The 15,353-nt window shown below is 36.3% G+C and overlaps 1 long non-coding RNA gene across 1 annotated transcript; it reads right to left on the bottom strand.

The window, feature by feature from the left end:
- Positions 1–3,943: 3,943 nt before the first annotated feature.
- LOC308188204 lies at positions 3,944–14,542 on the bottom strand. Its single transcript, XR_013945244.1, has 3 exons — positions 13,877–14,542; positions 9,424–9,500; positions 3,944–7,772 (listed from the first exon to the last, which is right to left on the bottom strand). It is a non-coding gene; the product is annotated as an uncharacterized lncRNA (long non-coding RNA).
- Between the last annotated feature and the right edge of the window lie 811 nt (positions 14,543–15,353).

Genomic DNA, 15,353 nt, shown 5'->3' with positions numbered 1-15,353 from the left:
CACCAGTGTAATTTAGGATCTCTTCACTGCATGCATGTGGTCCAAAATCCGTCTCATCAAAGTTCCAACTCCACATGGGGTGACAATACCATCTTGCACTTAAGCAGGACTTTTAACCACTAGACCCCACAGTTCTGTAGCAAAAGAGGTCAATATCATTATCACAGTTTTATAAGGGTGTAGTGTAGGGGTGAAGTGACTTGCTCAAGGTCATCAAACAGCTTGGAAAGAGCAGAACTTAGGTCTTGCAAGTTCCAGCCTAATGCTTTATCCCGCAAGAAACCCTGACTGTGCTGAAGTCTGAGGTCTCCCTGTCCTTGGCCTGTTCTATTAAAATGCTGCACTGGCATTCATATAAACCATTTACCAAGGGTAACATCCATTTGTTCTGCATCAAAAAGCAAGAGAGATTGACACATACATAATCTTTTCCTATATGTGATGGATTGATCCTTGACTTAGGATCATTTCAGTTGCCTCTTCGTGTCTCTCCATTATGACAAGAATTTCCCAGGCTTTCTATGCAAGATGAGAATGCAAAGCTGTTAAACAGCCATTTCTCCCATTCTTCCTGAGGAAACTTTTTACTGCCAATCCAAATCTGCAACACCTGCACTGATGAAATCGAAGGCTTAAAGGCGATCACTGTGCATTTATGTTTGTCATGTGGTGGTTTAAAAACACAAAAATCCACACAGCATTTATTTAAACATTTTCCAGTGAATATATATATGTATCTATATATATTTATCTTTTTTTCCAAAATACCAACAAATCTAAGCACTGTGTATAATCTCCATATACAGGTTTACCTAGAATATTCGTGACAATATGAGATAACAATGTCTGAGGACATTTTTTTTTATTATTTCTTATTCATTCATTTATTTATTTATTTATTTATTTTTCTGAGGAGAAAAGTAGATTTGTGCCCACTGATGGATTCCTGGTAGAATACAGGAGTGCTAAATAGGCCTTCTTTGTACTGTGAAACCCTAATAATACTTTGCATTTGGAATATATGGTGTTCTAACAACATTTCATTGATACATGATGCTTGTGTGTAATGACAAGTTTACTGAAATCTTGAGGAGGGAATTCTTCCTAATCATATGGGCAGCACAAAACAATCTTAGCCTGATTCACACTCTGTTTCTCTCATTCAGGTAATGCCCGAGACAAGTAAGAAGTTGTCCTGCTCTTAGGAGGATCGTGTCACTTTGCAGTATGCCCACTTACAAACACACTGCCTGATTTCTGGTGCTGCCAAGCTGGGTTTGCCTTTGTAAGATTTAAATCCAGCCATAAGGAAGGATGGACCACAGATCAACATGGTCTCATGCAGCAAAAGCCTTAAAGATTGCCACAAACACTGTACTGGAGTTTAGGAAGAACTTTGATCTGGTGCAAACAAATCCCAAACCTATAAAACACACAAACCTTTTTCTGAGGTGAGAAGAAACAATGCATACGAACCACAGCAGAATTCATACCCCAGAACAGACCACCGCATGCCACCTATGTACGTGTACGGAAACTGATTAATGGGCTGTCACTTTATTTGTTGACTGTTGAATTATTTATACTTATAAAGTATTTAATAATTTAGAGCTGATATCTTAACAAATTACAGCTGAAAGTGACAAGGGGAAGGTGGCACAAGAGTCTCACTTGAGATCAATGCCCTTGTTCTCAGGGCACTTCGGAACATGATTTCTGCTGACTGTCATCAGCAAAAAAAGGAAGGGGGAAGTATGTTGATTTGGTATTACGTGTTAAATAGAGAGAACTGCATATTTCAGTAATCAAAGGAAAAAAAAGTTGCTTTAAACCAAAAGGAACATGAAATTACTCTGAAGAAATCTACATTTCCATATGAAATGAAAATCATTGTCTTAAAAAAAAAAAGACTAAATAAAAGCTAATTACAGTGTTTGTTTTTAAAATTTTGTCTCAAAGCATTTTATCCATCTTTTCTTTCCACAAAGGATTTGGATACATATTGATTTTGACCTGCATGCCACATCTTTACAAAAAAGCAAAGTCATCTTAATATGAAGAGGTTATTTTTTACTGTATCAGGACGGAAACAAAATTATCATCTACTGGCTCTATGTGAGTTAAGCATAGAGAGTGCTTGAGAAAGAGAAACATAAATTCTGATTTTTTAACAAAAATCCAAATACTAACCAACAGAAAATCTGGCAGAGCCAAACCAGCTGAAAACAAAATTTCTTTAAAAATCATCTGTATAGGTAAAACAAAACAAAACAAAAAAAAACACTCCAGGATGGCTTTTTCTTCACAAACATTTTTATAGAAGAAAAAATACTTTAATGTAAATATCCAAAGTAGTAAATTCCATTCTCTACGAAGGAATTTCCTGGGTATTAATCTACTCTCTTTCTTTTAAATACCGCAAGAATGCAGTATCTAGTAGAATCGCATTTTGGTGAAACACAAATTCTTAACAAAGACAAGAGGTTCCTATGACAGAAATTATATTGTCATTGCTGCACACAAATACATTTTTCAGGGTAACCTGTCCAGCCACAAGCACTGTTTCATCTCATAACCCCAATTCTACCATGTCCATGGTAGAATAATGAGCTGTGCTAGCCACTGTTGAATTCCAGTAGCACTGTATATCCACATACAAGGTACCATTCACTAGCGCAAGACTGACCTCTGCTTGTATTCAGCTTGCTTTGAGCAAGCATCATATGTCTTTCCACCACAGTAGCACAGATCTTAGTACAAATCATATCCAGCTCTATCTCCTTGAATATGCTTAGGTGATCAGTGCTTTCTACTTTGGTGCAGGCAGCTTGAATCCTACAAGGAATAAAGGCTACATGTGCAGTAGAAACTTGGTTTCATGGCATTTCCCAGTATTAACTTCTTCAACAGCAATTGCTTTCACTCTATGTGCGTTTCTCTCTAATTGTTGTGTATCTCCACGGAGACTTTTATATGAGCGTGCTGTCAGCTGGACTAGGATCATAGGTGGCCATTACTGGACATTTGGGAACAATGACTTGAATTAAGGCCAGCTGAATCCCACTAGCAGTATTTTCATTCTGCTCTCAGACACAGGCTCACCCATAGTATTTCTCCTGTATTACAGACATTTACAAGACTATAAGTACCGTCAACAGACATCAGTAACAAGATCTAGTCATCTTTTATTCTTTCCATAATTCTACTAATGACCTCAGAGTAGAAACCCTGAACAAACTGTACCTATATTTTTAACTCTTCTTAAGGAAGCCATTCTAAATTCCCAGTGAAGACAAAATGATGGAGCACTCTAGAGGAACATCCTGTTCATCAGAGTGCACCTCCAACTCTAGCAGCCATGTTGCTTTGAGTAAGATGAGTGGCACATGCGGTCTCCCTTTCTTCATATCATTGAAAAGTTTGAGATATATAACAAAATCTGATTTCTGTATGTAGGTTTCACTATAGAAGCAACATGCTCACTTGAACAGCTGGGTGGAGAATGCTAAAATTGCTAAAAAGTTTTGTCCATTATGTAAGTGGAAAGCAGATGAAGGAAGCAGAAATGACAGATCTCAGCTGAGAATTTTTTTCTTCTTTTCTAAATTCAGTACCCTCAATTCTTAAAGGATATTATCTCTTTTGATACGTATTTTCCACTTCTGGGTTTTCTAATATGAAAATGCTCTATTTAACTGTTCCCAGGGCACCAGAAACATATAAAAATGGACAATAACATAATTTTACTCACAACATCAAAAATATAAGTGTAAAACAAGGGTTTGTACATTTTTGAAAATGATGAAACAAAATCACTTTGAGTTGTTGTCCTCCAAGACAATTCATACTCAAAAATGCGTTATTTGTACTCTTTCTAAAGTTTTTGTTTGTTTGTTTGTTTGTTTTCTTTCTCTAATCCAGATTTATTAGTATGGGAGGGTGAACAAGCTGTGGAAAAGGTGAAGCTTTTCTATGAACATAAATGATGAAAGGTGAAACACTTGCAGGATTTAGCTGAGGCCATATGTATGATTTCTTCCACATTAAACCTGAATTATTAAAACTGCAGGTGAAGATGGTCTCAATGAAAATTACAGCTGAAGTGTTACAGAAGTACCCAGGGCACATACAGATGCACCAAACAGTACAAAATGCAACATTGCATCTACTAAGGAGTAGATCACTAATCCACTCAAGGTCTTCATCCTGATCTCTAGCATTCCCACCGAGTAACATCTCTGCTATTTGAGGGGCAGTTCCCCCCTGCCCCAGCCAAGAATAGTAAATATGACTAGCAGGAAGCCTGGAGAACTGACAGTATCAATGACAGAGTGAAGTCTGAAAGAGCATGGCACAAAGCTTTATTGGTCACAGGAGATAGTCAGCTACAACATTCCTTTCCTTCACAATTCACATGATGCCCTGACACCACTTCCTGGAAGATAGTATTCAAAATACACCTGAAATCTAAGCATAACAATAGCATATTTATTACTTACTTACACATTCAGGAACATGAACAGGATATTAAAAGGGAATTAGGGAAAATTTGAAAGAAAATGTCTTTCAGGTAGGCTATTCTCTGGAATGTAAACTCATAAAAAATGTCTGGGACTAGCATCTGCCTAGCAGAAATGAGCACCAGTCTGGAGATGGTATAGAAAGCATCCTGGACTTTGACTTCTCTCTATTTCTTTGAAGACTGTGTTTCAGTTCCCAGTACAGTGAATGCTATATGTGTATATTCATAAGCTGAAGTTGCATCAACCCCTTGCTCTGCACCACACAACCAAAATGTCAGCTAGCATGTGAATCCTGTCCTCAAGAAAGTCTGTGGCAAGATCCTCATTCAATTCTTTGGGGACAGGAATTCACCCATGATGTCTTGCTAGTACGGGAAGTCTTTTCAGGAGGCAGCAAGCTTTTTCAGGTGAATCAATAAGCAGTGTGCTGCTTTCTTACACCCTCCTATACCTAAAACAGAAATAGTGTTACACTGCACTTCTATTACCCTTGGCAGCTAATTTTCTCCTTTGTCCACTCAAATGCAACCCTCCATCCTTCACTTTTTTTTTCTTTCTTATTTTTTTTTCCCCAGCAATACATTTTTATAGAACAACATAAAAATTGTTATTAACAAAATCAATGCTTTGCTATCATTTATAGCTTATGTTCCAAAACTGTGGGCATCCTCCCTCAGCTGGTCCAGACCTTCTTCTCTGGTTCTGCAGGAAGTGTTTTCTGAGACTGCAAAAACCTCGCATAAAAACTCTAAACATGGTATCATTTCCTATGTTAGTGGGTTTTGTCCAATGACTATTTATTTATTAATTTATTTATTTGCTGTAAAATATTGTTGCTGCTGCCAGAATTTCTAGACAACCACAAGTGTCATTAAACCTTGGGCTGGACAAAGCACTTCAGACTATTCTGTCAGTAAATAATCTCTCCTAGGTGAAGGGAGGAGATAATGACCTAATAGGTCTTTCACTATTTTAAAACCTCTGTGCTCATGATGCCTCAGTTCCTTGACTAGTCCTTGAAAAATATGTGACAGATAGGAAAATAAAAATAAATTTTCTTTGTCAATCTGCATAACATAGTCCTACTTGTTAGACAGGAATAATTACTTTTAAATTGTGCTTAATTTGACTTGCTGCGATAGGTGATGTGGCAAAGTGCTCTAAATGAGGACATTCTATCTGCAGTGTTGGTCATTATAGTAATAATATCTTCTCATGGGACTTAAACATTCAGATGAACTGAGTGGGCACCTTTTAACATTTTGAGAAGGATCAGGGTTTGGCTTTCCATAGCAGTGCAACAGGGGCAACTGGTTCTTTCCTACAGTTGGACTAGGGTAGGCTAGGCAATAATGACGTAAAGGCAAGAATGGCATTTGAGGAGACAAGTCTCATTCCAGACAATCCAAGAAATGGTTCATATCAATGATAAGAAGATAGTTCTTTTTAAAGTTCAAATGATCAGTTCTGAATTTCTGATGGAAAAGTTCAGCATTCCTTCAAGTTCTCTGAGCCTTGGCATGAAAAATCCCAGTGATAACATCCCTGCTACAAAATCCAAAAGTCCCACTGAAGTTCCTCATATTTGCTAATGCACATTTTCATCTGAGGATCAAAATGAAAAGCTTTACCAAAGAAACAATTAGTTCTGACTCCTTTGCCTGTGGGTTTAGAGCTAACCCTGGAGGGAGGAGTGGATTACACGAACTCAGACTAGATGGTGGGAACCTGCTGCCCTCTCCTGCCTTGTGGCGTTAACAAGTCACACTGCTTGGATACCAGGCAATTTATTACTTATTGATCGCTCTCTCCATTATGTCTCCTAAAATGATGTTTTATCATGATTGGGGAATCATTACTGGATTACTACATCTAAGGATATGATAACATCTAGACATCATCTGATGAGGACATCACGCACAAAAGGGCCCACCCAATATTCCTGTGTGAACATAATTAATACCCAAATGCACATTTCAGGATTTGGCTCTGGGTTTTAGGTACAGTGAAAGATTAATGAATGCAGGCTTTTGAGATCCTGCATGTCTCTATTAAAACTGGAGCACAGAAATCCAACTAAAATTATGTAATATCCATGATAGCAGAGATTTCTTTTCTCTCTTCTTTGAAGCTAGAAACAAACAGGCACCATATAGTACAGGGAGTTACTACAATAATTAACCTTTTTTTCTGAATGCTATAGTAAACACTTTGAGAGTAAAATTCAATGCATAATCACGGCTGGTCTAAAAATGACAGCTGTTCTGGAGAAGATTGATGTATACACCAATCTCTCCTGTAAAGTATTCTGTTTCCTTTACTTGTCTCAATGTTTTGTTGTTGTTATTGTTTTTTTTGTTTGTTTGTTTATTTGTTTTTATCTATATCAGTATGACTGTTTTTATGTGCATTGCTATCATTTACTTTTGGCTTGTAGATATACTTGGATAGACTTATTACTCTCACATTTGTTGTAATAGTAAGAGGACAATTTAGTTCAACAGTTAAGAAATCAGTCAGACAGACATTCAGAAGAAGATGAAAAGCAGTCCACCCAAAATTCTAGCACATTTTTTCAAGATTGTTGACAAAATGTTTTTCAGAGATTAAAAATCCCTTTCAATATTAAAGTAAGTAATAGATACCTCCCATGGTTCTAATTAGGAACAGACTGAAAATGGTCTGTGACATTACTTAAAGACTCAAAAGGTTTCGTTCAGTATGATTACATATAACAAAGAAATATCGGAGAAGGGTTGAAAAAGTTTACTGCTTGTCAGAAAGCCTAGCTCTATTTTTAATCATGAAAACATTTGCTTATTAATGGTAACAGAAATAGGAGGAAAGAACTAAAGAAAATTAGTGACCAAAGTTGTAGACACATCAGAACACACATTGTAGTGTGAAGAGAGCATGAAACCTGAAGGAGACTTGCATTTTCTCCTTGTTTCATTTCCTTTGCCGGGCAACAGGTGTGCAGAGATAAAGTACTGTATTTTCCTCAAAATATCCTCCCTGGAATGTCAGGAATTGACAATACAAATGCAATGGGAAACAATGTCTGATCTCCTGGTTCTGCAGTCATCCTCTTGCAGGCTTCATTCAGCTGAACAAACACTCCAGGTCGTTTGGGGCCACACATTAAAATAACTCAGTTATATTCAGAGTCTCTATTTGTCCCTCCTAGACATCTTTGCAGCGTCATGAGCATCCTTCTTGGAGGAGACCATTTTCTCCTCCTAAATCCAGCTGAAGAATATGAACACCACGTGTGAGGTTATCGAGGGGATGGGCAGTTAAAGGATGAAAAACAGCAACAATGAAGTAACGTTACCATGAAGGGATGGGGAATACCCAGGAAAACATGTAGGCTGACATGTTCTTTGGTATACTTAGTTTTTCTATGGGCAGATTGCCACAAAGAGGGAAAAAAAAAAAAAAAAAAAAAAAAAAAGGAGGGGGGAAGAGAAAACCTATACTTTATTTATTATTTAAATAAACAGTTTTATGCTGCTTCCATTTTGTGCTCAGCTTTATAACAATATGAGTCCATTTCCCCATCATTCCTTAATATCTATATTGTTTAGTACTTTATATACTGTATGATTAGTTGGCATTGGTACTGTTCAATCTGTACTAATCTGTATGCATTTATATTGTGTGAGCAGTTCTCTAATTGGTTTTCATCCAAGTAATCCCACAGAGAATAAGGTTACATGCTGAAAAGGGCTGAGGTGAGAGAGTGGTTAAAAGGGGAGTGCAAACTCTTTTCCCATCCTTATTAAGAATGCTTTTCACATCTGCATTTTCTAAAAACATTTCTAAACTCCCTTTCTGTGAATAAGCATAAAGTCTATTCTACAGCAGAGAAATGCATAGAGAGAAAATGAATCTTTCAGAGAGCCCCACCCATCTCTGCTTTATTTGTCCCATGCTGCCTTATTTCTTGGTCAGCTAAGGATATGAAAAGTAAATAATACAATATATAAGAGGAAAAGGAAAAGGAAAAGGAAAAGGAAAAGGAAAAGGAAAAGGAAAAGGAAAAGGAAAAGGAAAAGGAAAAGGAAAAGGAAAAGGAAAAGGAAAGGAAAAGGAAAAGGAAAAGGAAAAGGAAAAGGAAAAGGAAAAGGAAAAGGAAAAGGAAAAGGAAAAGGAAAAGGAGAGAAGAGAAGAGAAGAGAAGAGAAGAGAAGAGAAGAGAAGAGAAGAGAAGAGAAGAGAAGAGAAGAGAAGAGAAGAGAAGAGAAGAGAAGAGAAGAGAAGAGAAGAGAAGAGAAGAGAAGAGAAGAGAAGAGAAGAGAAGAGAAGAGAAGAGAAGAGAAGAGAAGAGAAGAGAAGAGAAGAGAAGAGAAGAGAAGAGAAGAGAAGAGAAGAGAAGAGAAGAGAAGAGAAGAGAAGAGAAGAGAAGAGAAGAGAAGAGAAGAGAAGAGAAGAGAAGAGAAGAGAAATACCTCTTGGTATAAAATACCAAATTTAGTTTAAGCAAACAGAAAGTTCAGAGAGCACAGACTAGAGATTTTTTCCTAAAGGTGACTAAAATAATTGCAAAAAAAAAAAAAAAAAGGAAAGAAAGGAAAGAAAGGAAAGAAAGGAAAGAAAGGAAAGAAAGGAAAGAAAGGAAAGAAAGGAAAGAAAGGAAAGAAAGGAAAGAAAGGAAAGAAAGGAAAATAATAATAATAGAAAAAAAAAGTAACAATATTTTCAAGCTCAGCTGTTTTAATCCATGTCTGGCCAACTTACATAAAGATGCCTAAATTTCAGGTACTTCTCACACTAGAATTTCTGAAACAGTTTGACAAGTGGTGTAGGTATTCAAGAGATTCATCAAATGCTTATTATGGTACTTGAGTTGTAAGAAAAATATATATATATACATATAAAATTGTGTAATAATAACATACTTTCCTATTCCTAGCTGAAGGGCATTCGTTTAGCTGAGTTTCTTAGAAGGTGCTTTGTATTTTCACTTACACGCTTTCTAGGAAGAAAAAAAAATGGTGGAAGAAAATTAGGTGGAAGTTCTCCTTTTCCAGAAAAGTAAGGACATATCTTGATTTGCTTCAGAGAACTGCATATTTAAATTTGAAAATACCTGTATACAGTCACTGTCTTTATCACGCTTAGATCAAGTTCTAGCTTTATGTCCTTTTTTTCCCTCTGTCATTAAAAAAAAAAAAAAAAAAGAAAAAAAGAAAAAAAACACCTTAAAGTCAACATAGTGAAAACTGAATGTATAGCACACTTTTTGTACATACCCATACCCACATTCTGAGCAGGCATTAGAATATTTATTTTAAAAACACAGGTTTTGCTTACCATATTCACAACTTTCAATGGCTGGATTTTAGAAGAGCCTTTTTGAAATGAAAACCTCTAGCTACTGTACATCCTTGCTGGCATGAAAATACAATTTCACACAGCTAAACAAAAGTTTTTTTTACTGCTTAAGAAACAGATATTCTAAAATATTTTTGTGCACTTAAAGTAAGGTAAAAGATAAAATTGTACATTTTGCTCAGAGCCATGGAGATGACAATTTTTCTTCAATTAGGTATCACCCTATCTGAGCAATAAATGTTAATCTGAACTTTAAGTAAAGAAGACGGTGTGCCACTAAACTTAGAAAGGATTTGTACCAAAGGATAATGTAAGTCTACTGGTTCCCTCCCCCATTTATGAACACTACCATGCTTCTTTTCTGCATTATCTTCTGGTAACCATTTCTGGAATATTCTTAAAAGCTGCTAAGATGATGCATTAGAATTCAGGCATGTGACAGATACAAAATTAAAGTTGACCTTCTCTGTCAGATAAAATAAACAGTAACCATTAGCAGCTTTGTACCTTCACATTTAACTCCCTATTTTCTGCCTCCTTAGTTTGGGTGCATTAGCTGACTGGTGCAAAAAAGACCCCCGGCAACACTGACTCCCAGTGGATGCATCACAATCCCTGGATATTACACTTGGCTATATCCTTTTCTACACCGTCTAATTTCACATCTGAAATGATTCACTCTTCAGTTCGTCACACAAGAATAATATAGACAGGAGTTGCCAAAATTCCTTTAAAAATTCCTATGTCTGTATCTCTGTTAACAACCTGTGGTTTGTCCTGGGAGCTGTTAAGAAATTGTATCTATGTTTGCATTTTCATGATTTTAGTAGTCACTCCAATTTTCTTGCTAAGCCTGGTCAGGTGTGTTGAGAACATCCTTCTATTCACCTGACAAACTATTAAAAAAAATATCTTTACTATGGGGAAAGTATCCATTAAAATATACTGCTTTTTAACAAACTTTAAAAAGTTATTTTGCTCATTGTATAGTGTAGACAAAGTGCTTCTTCTCTACAGAGAACATCAGGATTCTTCAGGGTAATTAAGTAAGGATGACTGTCATATTAAATTTGATGGAAACAAGAACAAGATTTTTACCATCAGATCACACAAACGCACACGCTACACAGAATTAAATGAAGAATCTATATAAAACACAAGAATCATTTTACAAACATTGGTGCAGCAATTCTGTCATGAACTTTGACAAACACACAAAGTAAAACAACATTCTTGTATGAATTTTGACTATTTTTCATGCATCTCATTATGATTTGGGAGATTACCATATAAGCATATCCTGAGCCTAACTAGGTGTTGATGGTAGAGTAAATGCATTCCCACCTCCATTTTCTTTCAACGGCTGCAGGATTTTTCTATTGCTGTCCATTGGGATTTTCCCCATATTTTTCTTGTGTTCAGTAAGGTATGGTATAACTTTGAGGAGAAACCTAGTACACTAACAGTTAAAAACAGTCTGTGTTCAATTGTTGGTAGGACATGGATTATTATCTTTCCCAAGACTAAAGTGCATACACTGAAATCAGAAACTTTTTTTTGTCCTTTGATCTAGGAGCTGAGGAGGATTTAAATTCTCAATCCATACAGTTGGATATTTTTCTCAGAATTTTGTATTTATTTCCTGCAGTGACAAAATCTGAAGACTTGCTTTTGTATTTTTAATGTACAAACACACATACACACACACACACACGAACAAAAAAAACTAAAAACACCACCTTTATATATATATATATATAAATATGTATAAATTGATGCAGGTTTCTTTGAGCTTGTAGGAGAAAATGTATAGAGAACATTTCAAAGTTTTCAAACAAAGCCATACTTTCAATATCCAAAACATACTATTCCAAGTTTCCAGTCATCCTGATATCCTTTGACTTCTAATAACTTTTTAGCATCCCACTTTGTATTGTTTTACCTGACTGATTAGACATCAAACCACCTTTAGAAAGCTTACACAGAACAGAATTAGAAAAGAAGGATTTGTTTCTGTCAAAAAAAACTCATAAGCTCAAGGGCCGTTTAACTTAGCTCAGTCACTTAGTTTATTTTGCATTAGAGGAACTTCTCATTTAATTTACCAGTCTATAATAGGTAACTTTTTTCAATATAAAGCTAAAGGTCACTATTATATGTAAGGAAAATTAAGCCGATGTTCTTGGTTGCCTTACAGTTCTCCTAGTTCAACTACTCCAATAAATGAACATGTACAACAAGCCGAAGGGCTTTTTATTACAAATTTAATTCATTTCTCTAGACAACTGTGAAATTTGCCATTGACATTAGTCATTACCCCAAGGCGAACTAAAAGATGATCTCAGTTAATAAATGATCCTTAACAAGGAACGCTCCTATCTTCTGTGATATTGGCACAGGCACATTTTATTAATGCAGGACTAGCTTCCTGCCAGAACACTAGCATTCACGACTATTTGGTGTGCTTGTTTCCTCTTCCTGCTCCTGATATTAATAATTATGCAACGGGATAATTAGCAACACAAAGAGACAGTACTATGTGCTTGCAGCTAGATTTTCAGCACGTTAACCTTCTGGGAAATAAAGAACAGAAGCAAAGAGTCTAGCCAAATAACCAATGCAGGTTGATTTCACAGTGTGTAAAAGGCTAATTATCTGTGAAAAGTCTGACCTCAAGTAACAAAATTACACAAATGTGCAGGCATTTTATTTTAAATAAAACTCAGATGCACTAGTTCATAATGTGAAGAATCATGGTTAATAACTGTCTTTCAGGACTATTTATCTATATATAGGTTTATAAAAATAAAAAGAAATCCAAGAGGGAAACAGCAGTCTCCTGCAAAATATTAACCAGTTATCCAAATACCTGCAAAGGTATGGTAAAATATTCCCCCTGCCCCATCTCCTCCTGCCCCCACCCCTTCCCCCAACCATTGCAGTGCTAACAAAAAATATACCTAGTATGTGACAGAAGTAGGTTAAGTGCATTTTGTTTACTGGAGACAGGCTACAATAAAAAGCAGAAAATATTACTACTTCTTTACAGATACCATGTGTAATTCATTCTGATATAAGAATATTTATCCACTACCAGTAATAACAAACCACAATTTTTGTCATGAAAAAAATAAATTGTATTTGCAAAAAGCAAACACATTACGGAGTGTGTAAAAATGCAATATTCCCATTTTCTAGTCAGAGTTCCAATTTATTGAAGTAACAGAGCAGAAAATGCACTGACAGCTGTTACATTTTATTGCGAATTAGTATATACGTTTTATATCCAGTGAGCAAATGCATGATACATTGTATTCCAGTAATTGCCACTGGCTTTCCAAATGGAAACAGAATGATCTTAGTGCAATTACACTCAGGAGAGTAAGTGTAACAAGCTACAGTTCTACATTATAGCTCTTTAACAATACCAAGAATTTTACTCTGTTTAAAAAAAATAATAAAATGAAAGGTCAGACTGTATCTATAAAGGTACAGAAATATACATTTATACATCTACAGATGCTAACATGAGAATTTCTGCTATTCTGGGTTAGTGTAGGTTATATATATGACAGCCTATATGGTTCAAAAAGTTTGTTAGAATGCTGCTTAAGTTTTCTACTACTTTAGTCATTCCTTCAGCATCGGTAGTTTAGTTTCCTGAGGGTGGCGGGGGGGTGGGGGAATGGACAGAATGGTTGGAAAGTTTCAACACACAAAATCAAAACTTCTAATTTCACACAAGAAACAAATGTTTGCTGTTCCTCGACAAAACACTAACTTGCCACTATCCTTGCACAGAAAATATAACATTTGCTTTGAAAAATTTAACACATTACCTTCAGACGCAACATTTTAAATGTTTGTTACGGTAGGATTTTCCCTCCCCCAGCCATCACCTGAAATACCAACACTCCAAAGAGAGCCTATGTGCTGAGAAATTAATAGTTCAAGTGCATTAAGGGGATTAGGGGCAGGGGGAAAAACATTTTTTTATTATTTTTATTTTTTACTAACCTTCATAAAATTTTAAAAACCATTTCGTTGGGCAACCAGTCTTGTGACAGCTTCTGCACCTTCAAGCTGTAGCGTGAAGCACTCAGGAAAGCCGGCAGTCTCCTCCCCTCTAGTGGCTACCAGCTCTCTTTGCAGCAAACAGAGGAAGAGAAAGGCCTATAGAGGACCGACCACCACAGGGCCATTTGTGTCATTTCTCTAAGCTTACAAGGGGAGAGGGAAACAACAACAACAACAAAACCACAACCACCACCACCACCAACAACAAAAATCAGAGAGGGCAGTCTACCACTGCAGAAAATAAAAATTATCAGTCATTTAAAATAATATGTTAGTAGTGACTACAACTTAATCAACACCAACCTGCTGACATAGATTTGCAATTTGAGCAGGTTATTAGTGATTGAATTAACAGCATGTCACAACTTGTATCTGATTTATTAAAGGAAGCTGACTAATGCAACAAGGCTATAAACAACATGCACAGAGACGTTTTTCAGGCATGCTGACTAGTGCTATAGAGCCCATGAAAAACAGAATTAGAAACTATCTCTCTCGTTTTGCCTTATTTGCAGGTTCTTAATGTTTATTGTATATCAGTGGTGCTACAAAGCATGAGAATCTAGACTACAAACTTGTACTCCAGTGGAGTGCAGACCCTGTACAAACAGGCACAAAAATATCAGTCCTGACACATCTAGTAAAAGTGTTTAATGGGATGGATAGGGACAGGGAAGCAATAAAAAAAATCCCAGATACAGAGATGTGCTGTGATCTCAGCAGTACAATAGCCTAATTATTGACTGTATTTTCCTTTGTAGTCATCACGATGGAGGGTTTTAAGAAGAGATGAAAACTACGGAGTGGGGCAGCATGGTTTTCTGGAGGCTACCTCTCTTCCTAAGTATGTAGAATACAGCAGGAGAAAGCACAATCTCTGATGTTGCGCAGAAGTAGTCAGCACTTGCAGTACTTTGATGGGTGAGGGCTAATAGAAATTTACAAGTACAAAGAAGTCTATATAAACCATGGATTAAAATTCTTTCACTTTTCAAAATTTGTCCCTAGGCAGGATTTGCTTGAAGCCCCACTCTTTGCTTCTGTATCAGGCCCATACACAATCACCAATACAAAACTAAGACCTTTCACAGCTTTAGACAAAACAATTTATTTCAGAGGAGCATGGTAAACACATTTAAGTGTGAGCAGTATAGTTTAGATTTGGTGATGTATCCAAGTCCAAGGGTAACCAGACCAGATTTTGATTTGTGCCCACTCCTAATTCTGAAACAATTAGTTACAGCCCAACTAGTGGCTTGAGAGCATTTTCATGAGAAACAAGAATTTAACATAAAACCACATAACCAAGGAAATTCAGAATTGAAGCTGTCAATTCTTAGGCCAAATAGAACACATAAAGAGGCTTGTTAATGCTGAACTAATTGGCATTCTTAGCTTGACAGTCTCAGCAGAGACC

Source organism: Anser brachyrhynchus (genome assembly GCF_964034855.1).
Source record: "Anser brachyrhynchus genome assembly, chromosome: 1".
Taxonomy (NCBI): Eukaryota; Metazoa; Chordata; class Aves; order Anseriformes; family Anatidae; genus Anser; species Anser brachyrhynchus.
Note: the sequence above shows the minus strand (reverse complement) of the source record. Positions and strands in the feature narration are given on the sequence as shown.